Raw genomic sequence first — 12,853 nt, forward strand, 5'->3', positions numbered from 1 at the left:
TGAGTATAGACAGCAGTGACAAGAAAAAGCAGGCAGCTTAGAGTAGTAGGGAAAAGTCTGGACTAAGCATCAGGAGACCATGATCTACATCTGCTTCTACTTCTAATTAGCTCTGTAGCTCTGGCCAAGTCCCTTAACCTTTCTTAGCCGCAGTTTCCTCATTTGTCAAATGGGGATAATCATACCTAGCCTGGCCTCACATTTTTGTGGTAGGGAATCTGAAATGTGAGTGTATGAGAAAATGCTGTAAAACTCGGGCAGTGTGACTGTATGGCGTCTAGGGAATCCAAGCTCAGCTCTGCACTTGTTAGCAGAACCTCCTTGGGCACATCATTGAATCCTCTGACCTCCGGTTTCTTTATTTGTACAATGTAAACAATAGTAGTAGTAGCAGTAGTAGTAATGCCTGTTTTTTAAGGATTTGTCAAGTTTAGTGAGATGATGTATACAAGCCTTCACACAAGTCCTAGCACATAATAAGCATAAAAATATTTTTTCCCATACTTTCCTAGGATGAAATTCAAGATATTTGGGAAACTTCAGAATCGTGGAGTATCTCGTTTTCTGACAAAAAGAAACAGGCCTGCTGTAGCAGAGACACTATCCTCACCTGTGTTTTCTTTAATCCCAAGGCCCATCCCCCTGCTGTTGCACCCTTTCCACCACTCCTTGGTTCAGAGCCCTTTTAAAAAGTTCCGTTTAAAATCGTTAGCTTGATAGTCTGGCTGGGAGGGATGGCATCACACTAAGGAATACAGAAGAATGCTGCGTGTGAGAGTTGGTCGCGGTTCTTCCAGAAGGGCAGGAGGGAGTTGGAGATTTGGGCCAGCAGCAAAGTCCTTAGTGGTCAGTATCTTTCCAAAGAAGCCTAGAAGTGACTTTCATTCCTAAGCATATAGTTATTCGCTGTCATCTCTGGATAAAATGTGACCCCTTTGGACAAAGTGAAGCCCACTAATGGCCAAACCCTGGAATCATGTCTCACCACACCTTCCTAGAGTCTTCAAAACTCACAGTAAACCTTGAGACAAGCCACATCACCAAGCTCCCCATATTGAGTAAAGACGTACAAAGAGTATGTGCACAGAAGCACAGACACAGCAGCGCGATGAAGAATAAACAGCCAGAGCACAGGCCTGCACTCCAGACTTTGCTTTTTTTATTCTACTTTTAGTTCTCTTGACCAAACGGGGCCCCTGCCTGCGGCCATCCCTCCCCTCACGCACACAAACACACATACACACACACACACACACACACACACACACACACACACACTCCTCTAGGGACAAGCAGAAGAGAGATTAGCTACATGAAACAGGCAGGCTTGTAAAACGGCTGAAGAATTAAATATTCAAGAATGTTTTGGCCAAGCTGCTGACCCATTTCCCGCCCTGCAAAACCCAGGGAAAGAGAGGGAGGTAGAAAGAAAAATAAAGAACCAGGGGAAACAAAACCAAATTATTAAGTTCTTTTTATTAAATAAATAAGCTTCATCTGACAGGCCCTCCCCTGGAGTCCTGGGGTGCCATCAGTCCTGGGAAATGACTTGAGAAAACATACATATACACATACACACACACACACACACACACACACACACACACACAACTCCTTGGTCTTGACTGGAATGAGAGAGGCCACTAAGTGAATTCCCTGTACTCTAGCCAGATTCCCGTAAAAACTGGAATTTAGATGGGGGGAGAGGGGGTGTGAGCAACCACATTCATATTGATTAGAGTATGGAACTGGAATCAGTAAGTTTCACTTTGGGTTACAGTCCCAACCCATTGATGTAATGATGTTGGATCTGCCGGCAGTTTCTGGGTGTGGGCCGGGATCGTGTCTCGTGAGACCTAAGAATGGAAACATGGACCCAGGAGAGGCAAAGAGTTTTAAAAAGAGGACAGTTTATTGAAAGCAAAGGGTCAGAGCTCCCGAGTGGGAGGGGGTCCCGAATGGGGGTGCCCAGTGACTGAGGCACAAGTTCTTACTTTTACACCTTCCCTTCACTGTTTGGGGAAGGGGGCTGGAGTCTTCTAATGAATTCATCTATCAGGTTTGTCCTGTTTGCTCATCCTGAAGGGATTAATGAACCAACCCATTCCTATCTATCAGATTTGCTCCTCTGTCTGGCCAGAAGGGATTTGAGATAATTTATTAACCTCAAGGTGCGTTCTCATGTCTTGTCCTGGAGTGAAGGAGACATTCCAGATCATGGAGTTTCAAGATCTGGCTGCCCTTTGTTTCTTCCACCAGGGACCTTCCCGTCTACCTAATGACATGCTAGCTAACCTGTATCACCATCTGCTTTTAATGTAATAACACCCTGATATAAATGTCAAGACCCAAACCTCCAGCCTCCACCCAGCACAAACACAGCATCTCCTCCTTCAGTTCCCACTTATATCCATTCATCTTTCTGCATTCCTTAGTCTAATGCTGTCCTTCCGTCATGAATGGCCAGCCTATCAAGTTAAAATTTTCTGTCATCCTCCTCTCCACTTTCTTTTTCATCCTCCGGACCTATCTTTTTATCAACTCCTGTCCATTCTACTTAGACATAGCTTCCAAATCAGGTCTCCCTCCTGCCAATCTGTGATCATCAAATTAATTCAAAACTACATAAGGATTGATCTTAAGTATCAATCCTCTTATTAGTGTCTCTACTATCAGCCTTTCATACTCCATGTCATCTGCCACAGTATCATAGATGCTATTGTACTAAAGGAAAAAATTAAATCAAGTTATTTCCTGATTAACGACCTCCACCAACTCAGTATTGCCTCAATAGTGCACCCCTGGCCCTCCACAATCTGACCTCTACTTTCCTCTGTGGCCAAGGTCCCTCAAGCCACAACACGCTGTATCATTGCCAAGCCTCCCAGTTCCCTTCCATGATTCTTGGCTTGTTTTGTTCTCCCCCTGCCTGGAATGTCCTTGCTTCATCTCTGCCCGGTGACCCCTCCCTCATCTTTCAAGACTCAGTTCTAAAGACCTCTCTTCAGTGATGGCTTCCCCGACTCGTCAAGATAAATTTAACCCCTTCCTCCCCACTTTGTTCATATCACTATTATGGAACTTATCATGGGTTATAATTATATCTAAGTCTGTCCCACTAAACTGAACTTTCCTCAAGTCTATTCCTCATATTTTATTCACATTTGCTTCAGCATGTGGCCTTTACAGGCACTTCTCAAGTGTTTTACTAAGTGAACAAAAGGGCAAGTTAAGATGAATACACAAGTCAGCAACGTGGACTTGGGCAAACAACTACCCTCTGTGGGTCTCAATCTGTTCAACGAAGGGGTTGAGTGAATGAGCTTAAAAATCCCCTTTAGCCCTGACATTATATGACTTTATGAGTTTTAGCTGAGATCCTGGCTGACTGGACTCTTCTGTGTGAGAACTGAAGCAGAGAGTTGTAAATAGGTAAAGCAGTCAAGAGCCTTCTGTAAACACGGAGCTGCAGATGCACTCAGTCGAGAGCCGACAGGTTTATGCAGAGGTTTAAGCCAGATGTTTTCATTAAGAACACAGCAAGGTACAGTATCCAACATTATATTATAACTTGCAACTGGATACGCCTGCAGAAATACAGCCTCAATCCTTTAGAGGAAAAATGATGGAAGGGGCCAGGAAGAATTAGAAACTGCCTAAAAGCAGGTGGGAAGGTAGGCAATGGGAGCAAGTATAGGTGAACAGTCATAGAGTTTCTCCAACACAAAAGCCATCCTTACTACACCTTATCTTCCAGAACATCTCAACACAAACATAAACCTTTCAATTTAGCCAGACTGTTCTACTTACTCAGCCCGAGGACCTGTGTTAACACAATCCAGTGCCCCTGCTCCTGTTTGTTCTATTTCTCTTGCCTGGAAAGCCTCTGTGGCCTCTCTCTGTCCATATGTCCAAATACCACACAGTCTTCAAGTCTAGTCTATCATCTGCTCCTTAACCACTCCAACCCAAAGTGGTCTTTCTTCATTTTCTGAAATCCTCTACCAGTTTGACTGTCTGGCTTGACCAGTCTAGTTATTACTATCTAGTTTAACACATTGCCTGACAAATAGAAGACACTTAGTAAAGATTTTTCTGAATTAATGACTGAGTGTATTAAGAGCTAAGTGGAACCTATAGAGATGAAACTTCCTGCCCTCAAGGGGAACTCACAGTGTAGTGGAGGAATCAGATCAGTGAAGGAATAGCTGTTAAGAGAAGTATTCACAGAAATACACCAAACTATAGGGTTGTTGGTTTTGGTTTTTGGTATTGGTTTGGTTTGGGGATTTGGGGGTAAGCTTTCCTATGCACCTGTGTCCTCTCCCCAAATATTCTGCAAGATCCTTATGGACAGAAACCAAGTTTCTTCTTTCTTCCAAGACACCCATCACAATGTCTTGCACATAAACACAAAGTATACATTTATCAATTGATTTTCTGTATAAAGCCATGATTACTTAAAGGAGAAAAACTGCAGAAAAAGTGAGTGGAGAAAAATGTGTCTTAGAAGAGGCTTTACCTAAACCAGGACAACTTGGGAGCTGGATTAAGACTGCAAGGAAAAAAATGGAAGAAGAAAACTGAGAAGAAAGAAGTAAATAAAAGAACGAGGTTCCTAAGAGCAAACTGGAAAGAGGAATTGGGGGAGGAGGACAAATAACAGTTTCAAATAAACGCTGAGGTCTAGTTAAGAATGGAAACAATTAATGTTGTTGGTGTCAGGTCACCTAGTACTAGACACATAATGCATTTTGTTTCAGACAGAGTCATTTTTCTATGTGGGAAGACTGTAGTGGGAACCAAAGCAAGTTTTGTCAGAAAATATTCATTTAGTCGCTAGAAGAAGGTGAAGCCTTCAGAAGAAACGAACCTAATTGTTTCCTTCTTTTAATGATGGAAAAGCTGGAATGAAAAAAATATATATGTAGATCCAGAGATGTTTGAGAATGAAAATGAGATGACCTGAAACAAGTAATTTAGTTCCTATTGCAAGAATGTTGTAAAGGGAGGAGGGAAGGAACGAGGGAAAGAAAGAGGACAAGAGGAAGGAGGAAAGCACAGAGAGAGAGAATGTCTACCTTCCAATCTGGCTGCAAGATTCAGTCGTCCTGTCTTCTGTTTCTCCTCACTTGTTTCCAAAGCTTTGGTCTTAGGCACTCAGCAAAGATACAACCCAATTTACCACAGTGAAATTTATGAAAAACAGAATTATGTAGATTATAAAACCTGAAGGAAGAATCTCAAAATCTTAAGAATCATTGGGTTAATGGCCTTCCATTCATTTTCTTCACTCTGTGGAAAATAATATGCCTTGTTTTAATGAGATTAACTTGTCATATGTCTTGACAGGTCTGGCATTAGGAAAAGCACCATATCACCAGCATGGATTAATGCTCTCTTCCTGTGAGACACATGAGACATTTTTTCTTTAGACAGAAAACAAACTATTCTATCTTCACTACTTGTCTGCGACATGAGCAGAGGTATCTTTATAAGGATGAGGAGAGAGGCAAATAAGAAAGGTCAAGATTTTCTTTCTGCCAAAACTTTTAAACTCAGGAAGACTGATTAAAGTGAATATCAGAGGCAGACTAGAGAAGGGGAAGGAAATCAGAAAAACTCCAGCATTATGTATGATAAAAGGAAGGGAACACCCCTAATTACTTTGCCTCAATAATGGCAAAAGCACTGTGCCTGGCTAAGAGTGGATACTTATTGTATATCTGTTGGATAGACTGATGGATGGATAGACTGATGGATGGATGGATGGATGGATGGATGGATGGATGGATGGATGGATGGATGATGGATCGATGGATGGATCGATGGATCGATGGATCGATGGATCGATGGATCGATTGATCAATCAATCGATATGAGAAATAAATAGGTTGATGGAAGGATGATATGTGGGAATTATACCTCTATGCCCTAAGTGAGTCACCTTCCTAAGGTAATACCCAGCCTCCTGATCATAGGAATAAATGCTTAAGGAATTATTTCAAATAACTGCTTACTCTGTGATACCAGGAAAGATAGTATTTTAATTACCTTTAGATGTTTATTTTTCAGTGGATATGGATGTATATATTTAGTGCCATAAAAATGTTTATTACCTTTGACTCAGTAACCCCACTTGTAAAAAGTTATCCTAATTTTTTCTCAAAAGAAGAAAGTTGTTTGTATAAAGATAATTTTGAAGCATAATCTATAAAATTTAACAATTGCAGCAACCTACAAATATTAAAGCAAATTACTTCAATTTGATAGACAAGACAGCCATAAGATGATAACAAAAATTATGAAAGAATGTTTTTGGTAAGAGAAAAATTCAACATGATATGTACACATACAGGAGCATGTATAAGTTTTGTAAGCACAAAATATAAATAGTAATTAGTTTTATGTGTAACTTCAATTACAACTATGTAGAGGTATGTCAAGAGGCCGGAAAGAATCACCAAAAATGACAGCCATATATATGATAACATTGTAGAATTCTGGATAAATTATATTTTTAAATTTAAAATATTGTAAGAAATGGACTTGAAGCATTTATTTTCCCTTAATGTAAGTATAATAATATTTTCAAAGGAAATAAAAATAAGAAAAAAAATTTAACTGATTATCAGTGTTGTAGAGTTTCAGCTGCCATCCTGAAAAATCCAAATCCCATACCTTGGCCCTGAGCTCTCTTTCCAACCTGATGTGCATTTGTAGCTGGCAGTTGGATCTTCTCACTTCAATGATTCACCAACACCTCAAACTCAACTTGTCCAAAAATCTCCTCGCCTACCCTCCTTGGTTTCTCATCTCTGTTGTCTGTTAATGTTGTCAAAGTCACCCAGGTTCAAAACCTCAGAATCACCTTCAGCTCCTCCAGGTCTCTCCCTGCATCGTCTCCTGCACACAGTCCCTCCTCTCCACTCCCCCTGCATGTAATTCCTTCTCATGTGCACTCCAGCACAGCCTCCTACTGACCCCCACCTCCAGACTGCAAGGACCACATACCAGTTATCTTTCTAGAACACGGTTCTGATCGTGTCCCTCGAGCACATGACAATCCATAGTAACCATCATTTACCTAAGAACAATCCAAACTCTTTACGTGACCTTATGTGACCCCCACGATCTGGCTCCTAGGTGCCTTTGTTGTGTTGTCATTTTCTCCCTCACATGCGCTCTTGTCTGGTCTAAGTGGGAGATTCACTGTTTCCACGAATGCTCACCTTTCGGCCTTTGCTCACTGAATTATTCCTGCTTGGAATGCCCTTCCCCTCAACCATGCTTGTAAAGAACAAAAATATGGAAAACAACAAATAAAAACAGCTGCCTGCCCCTCAAAGGCCAATTCAAATCTGACTTCCTCCATGAAAACTGCAGATCCAGAGTCCGTCATTTCCTCTGTGTTCCAGCCGAAGTGCTGGAACTCTTTAGAGTCCTTAGCACTGTTTTTAATAATGCTTTGGGCATATCTGATCCTCAGTACTGGCTTGGCGCTCCTTCAGTGTCTGGTCATCTTCATTTCTGCTGTATCTCCCGTGCTAAACAGAGCCCTGACCCACAACCAATGTGCCATAAAAAGTTATCTTTTAAAGGACCAGTGTTGGTCTGGGGTGTGTTCCCTTTGCCTAGGTTCTTGAAAACTGTGTCTTCTAGGTTGGATTAATTCAGGCTTGCCTCTATCAAGACTCTTTACCTCCAAAACTACAAACAGGAAATCCGTGGGGAGGGAAAACTGGGGTTGATAGAAAAGCAAGCTCTCAGCCCAAACCACCAGCTGCCTTGTTAAAATTCACAAGCAGCAAAGTGAAACATGTGGCTTCAGAGTTGGGTTCCTCATTGTTATTCCACACACACACACACACACACACACACACACACACACACACACACCGAGAAATATGCTGTATATCTTTCCTAGGAATAACCTGGCTTTAATGAGTGGCTGGATGCACACATGGAAGGTGAGAGGCAGGAAGAAGTCTGGGAGCACAGAACCGAAATGGATGTTCTTTAAAACCCAAAGGAGCAGAATGGGGTGTTATAGTGTGACCCAACCATGCCACAGGTTGTCAACAGCCCGGAAAATAAAATAAAGCTTCACAGCCAGGGCCATTGAGAGACAGCACAACTTAGACAAATCACACTATCTTCCTCCTTTCTCTGCTTGATATGTGTTCAAATTCCAACCAGGTGTTTAGTATAGCAGTTAAAAATGGGGACTGTGGACTCCCTGAGACCTGCGTTGGCATCCTCAGTCTGTTACTTCCACTGGGTGTGTCTCTGTGTCTCAGGGCCTCTGTGGTACATTGGGAATAGAGTAATAGTACTCGATTCATAGGGTTCTTAGACTTAAATGAGATAATATATGTAATTTGTATAGAGAATCTCTAAACCCTCAGTTTATATTAGGGTTTTTACTTTTTCTTTTTCTTTTTTTTTAAATGTGCCAGACACTGCTGAGTGAAATTTAAATTGTTTAGTGGGTCTTACTGAAATTTGCTTCAAGCACTTAAAGGGGAAAAGATAGAAGGCTTTGGCACAAAGCAGAACAAGCATGGGCGGGCCCAGTGCAGTGCTGGGAACCGCCTGAGGGCTGGGGACTGTTAGCACAGGGGGCTCCCACCCTTTTCTCTACCTACTTTGCTTCCTGGGAAACTGCAGTTGCCTCAATCCCAAGGCAATCCCTATCTGTCAAAGCAGGGCTGGCTCCAGAAAGAGTTGTTGCCAAATTCCTGTGCTATAGCACTCAAAACTGAAAACAGAACAATTCTCCCCAGTTTAGTCCTGTGAACACTTTCAAACTGCATTCAGCGAGCAAACTTCCACTTCCCCAGTGATGTTTGCACAGTCTCCAGACACATCCTCAGGATTTCCTTTTACCCTCTTCCTCATCATCCCCTCTCTCATTTCTTGTGTATATCTTTGGTCTTCAGTCAGAATCAGTGGTACGCTATAAATATTTAACAACCTCCTCTATCAGAAGGAGGAGGGGAGCCTGGGTTTGTAGCATATGCCATTTTCCATGGTGTAAATACTCTCACCACACAGCTGGGAAGAGATATGCTCAGTTGGGTCTTGTGAGCTAGCATGAAGCTGGCACCAGCATACCCCCTGGGACCCTGCAGTCCTTTCTCCAGAGGAGATATATTAATTGCCCTTAGTCTTCCTATCTCCTTCATTTCTTTCATGCCATTTGAAAAGGAATCATCCTTGGACGGTGAGGCCTACTGTCAAGGAAGCTAAGTCATTCTCCACTTTAGGAGCGTCCAGGTCTGCCACATATGGTCATTCAAGCCACGTAGGGCAAGACTCCACCAGGCACCACTGACTTTAATGCAAATGGTGACCCTGAGATTTGTGCAAAACAAGCAGCCTGGGTGCAACTTCACTGGAGTGATCAGGCAGGCCCTCCTGGGATAAGGGCAGGAGCAAAATGGCCCGGCTTCCCAATAACTCCATTTCCTGGTAAATCCTCAGCTTTAGCAACTACTCCAGCTGGTGAAAAATCTAAGCCTTCCCTCAGCAAAGTTACTGAACATGGTGCTGCCTGAGGGCCTCAGAGGTCATATTCATACTCTCTTCTCCAAAGAAGCAGTTAGACACCCACCCAATGAGTTGCCTCTCTCCCCACTTATTGAATCAATTCATTTATTAATTTATTCAATAAATGCTTAGAGCAATTCTCCTAGGTTCCAGGCATTGGGCTAGACACTGGAAATGCACTGAACACAAGAAATTCACAATCTAGAAGGTGACACAGACAAGCAAGCCAGCAATTGCCTGTTACATTTACAGAAGTCTATGTACACCAAGAAAGGAGCATCACTACATGTAAATTTCTATTTGCTTAATAGCTACCACTGAGAGCTTACTATGGGCCAGGACCTTGCTAAGCATTTCCTGCATGTTATTTAATCATTACAGCAAACTTTTAAGGCAGATGTTATTATCCCCCACTTATGTATGAGGACTTCGAGGCTTGGAGACATCAAAGAACTGGCCCAAGGTCACATGGCTAAGGAGCATAGTGGTGGGTCTGGCTACACAGCGTTTGCTGTTAACCTCTGGGCTGCACCAACTCCCTAAATCTCTTGGAAATTAGTGTTGGTAGCTGATCTCTGGGTCAGTTGAGGACCAAATCTTCCTCTGCTTCCTCTGGGGGCTGCTCAACCTCAGACTAGTCAGATGGGACCCAGGGGAAGAAATGGTCCAGCTCCCAAGGAACATGTGGCCTCTTATATGAGGCAAAGCAACCACCCAGGACACTGCAAGTCACCCCATCCCCTGGAGCCCACTCCAGATGTTTCCTCGGAAATTCTGACTTTGTGGTCATAAATAGTAGTTGAGTGCTATTTCAGGATGCACACATGACCACCAGAAGAGGTTTTGTTTTCTTATTCTTAATGGGTCCTTGTTTTTACAATGGAAAACCTGGAGGAATCAGTGGAGAAGAGACAAGTTTTAACGTTGAGGGGAGAAGGGCTAAAAGGAGGGGGAATTTCACTCCTAGAAAATTGTTCTTGGCTGCCAAGCCAGATCCTCCAGGATGAGGCAAAAGATGGAATTTAGGGACACAATACCCTTGGGAAATCTCAAGGGACGCCTACCAGCCTGGTTCCAAGGATGCCTAGCAGCCCATCACCCATGCCAGCTCCGGATCCAGTTAAGTTCTCTTATTTCCAATTTGGCCTTTTGAAGCCCTATAGAAATCCAGCTCACTTGTTTCTCTTCTGGGTTGTGTAGAGATTTTAGAGAAGGCAGCCAACCTCATTCCCCTCGGGTAACAGAAGAGGATTCAAGAAATTGCGAGGAAGGATCTCTCAACTTTCTTTGAGGTCAGAAAACATGCCCTTGTCTGTGTCAGGCTTTGGAAACTAATAGCACTAATTTCCCTGTGCTTTGCTTTCTAGAGCCAATCTAAAGAAATCCAGGCAAGGGATCCAGGGCCTGAAGTAAACACACACACACAAAAAGAAGTTATTAAGAAGAGAGTTTGTGTGTCATAGCAGTTGGAAAAATCAGGACATAAAACAGTTTCTTCAATGTCTGTCTAACTGCACAAAGTAACAAAAAGCTTTGGACCTCCTTTTCCATTGCTTCTACTGACCTCTGAATTTCAGGTATCTTGGAAATCCTATCCCACTGTAAATACCTGGTAGGGCCAAGAGAGTTTGTTTTTTTTCGTTTTTTTTGTTTGTTTTTTCCTGGACACAGAGAGGTGCTAGGGACTAGGGACTAAGTGCTAGGGACTCTGAGAAAATGTAGTCAGGGTCAAGACAAACTTCAAGGTGGACTTGTACAAATGGAGAAATTTTGAAAACTCTTCGTGATGGCAATGCTTCTGATTAAACAGTATCCACACTACAGCATCCGACCACTCCTGTGGTCCCCAGGCTGTGGTTTCTTGGAGCGGGACATCAGGCCCTGAGCCAGACAGATTGTGGAAGAGAGTCCCTCCTGGTACTATATTTGCAGGCTGCACAGTCCCTGAGCTCTACAGCCAAAAGCCATGTGGAGACATGGCAAATCCAAACCTCTTGGCCCCTATTGGAAGCCATAGCTCACATCTGGGACTCAGGGAAGACTGCCATTGGACTGCTGACCATACTGCCGCTGGCCAGCTCTGATCTCTGTTGCTAGGAGGTGCTCAACCACCATCCATGGTTTGCAGATAAAGGACTTTCTTTGGGTTTCATAGTCTCTTAAAAGGATGTTCCCTCAGGTCAAATAATACAACAAACTTTTTTCAGGGAAATGGGGAAAGCTAAGGCTAAGGCAGCAGGACCAGACCTCCTGCCTCCCCTACACCTTACAGCAGATGGTTGGAAAACCTGGACCAGCCCAGCCAACTTGGACGGGGGACACTTGTCAAACTGATGCCCAGGCTCTGCTGGAACATCCCCAGCTGGGCCACCCGCCTTGCTGGGCTGCCCTCCTTTTGACCCTATTTATTTCATTTTCTCCAAAGAACCCTGGACAGGAAGAGTTAGATAGAAATCGCTTCTCTTCAGAGCTTGGGAGGGTAGGGGTGTTAGGAAGAGAAGGGGAGATATTTGTGTCTCTCCCCTTGACCCCAGTTGGTTTCTGAATCTAGTGGTGAAAGATGTTCTGAGAGGACTTCCTGACTGTCTGAGATGCCTCAAGTCATCAGCCGTAAGCCTGAGTCCAGTTCTCTTGGCCCAACATCTGGAGAAAGCTATAGTCCAGAACCTTTTCCTTTTCTCAGTGGAGGGAATCTGGGGATACAGGAGTCCCTATACCTCACGAGAGGCTCATTTGAAGCCTGCAGACAATTTTCTCACGGGAAGAATATCTTTCTCTTTTTTTTAGAACCCAGAGCCCCAACTCCCAGATCTGATTTCCCCCATGCTTCTGCATGCTATTCTCATTTAGTTTGTATTTCCTCTCAATTTTCTTTTTTATTTTCCCATCAAATACGATCTGAATGAAATTCACTGTGAAGTCATTCCCCAGGATGCAGAGCTAGGAATACAGCAGTGCTGATGGAACGGTGTCTACAAACTTGGGGTTCCATAGCCAGTGGTGTTTTGAATTTCAGTTGGCTCCCCTCCAGGATTTAGCACAGAAGGCTCTAGAACAGGCTTCCCAGGATTTTCAAACTAGAACATGGCAGGTGACACTGACAGCACAATATGGGGGGATCCAGAACCATCACTGAAAACCCCAGGAGCATTGGTAGAAGGCCTTCTCCAGCTACCAGCAAATGGGTACAAGGATTATCAGACCAGAGTGAGCAGGTCTCACTCTGCCATTAACTGCTTGTATGACTGTCAGCAAGTCACCTCCTGCTAAAGGAATCTGAGTTTTTTCATCTATAAAATAA

This window comes from Rhinolophus sinicus, linkage group LG16 (assembly GCF_036562045.2).
Source record: "Rhinolophus sinicus isolate RSC01 linkage group LG16, ASM3656204v1, whole genome shotgun sequence".
Taxonomy (NCBI): Eukaryota; Metazoa; Chordata; class Mammalia; order Chiroptera; family Rhinolophidae; genus Rhinolophus; species Rhinolophus sinicus.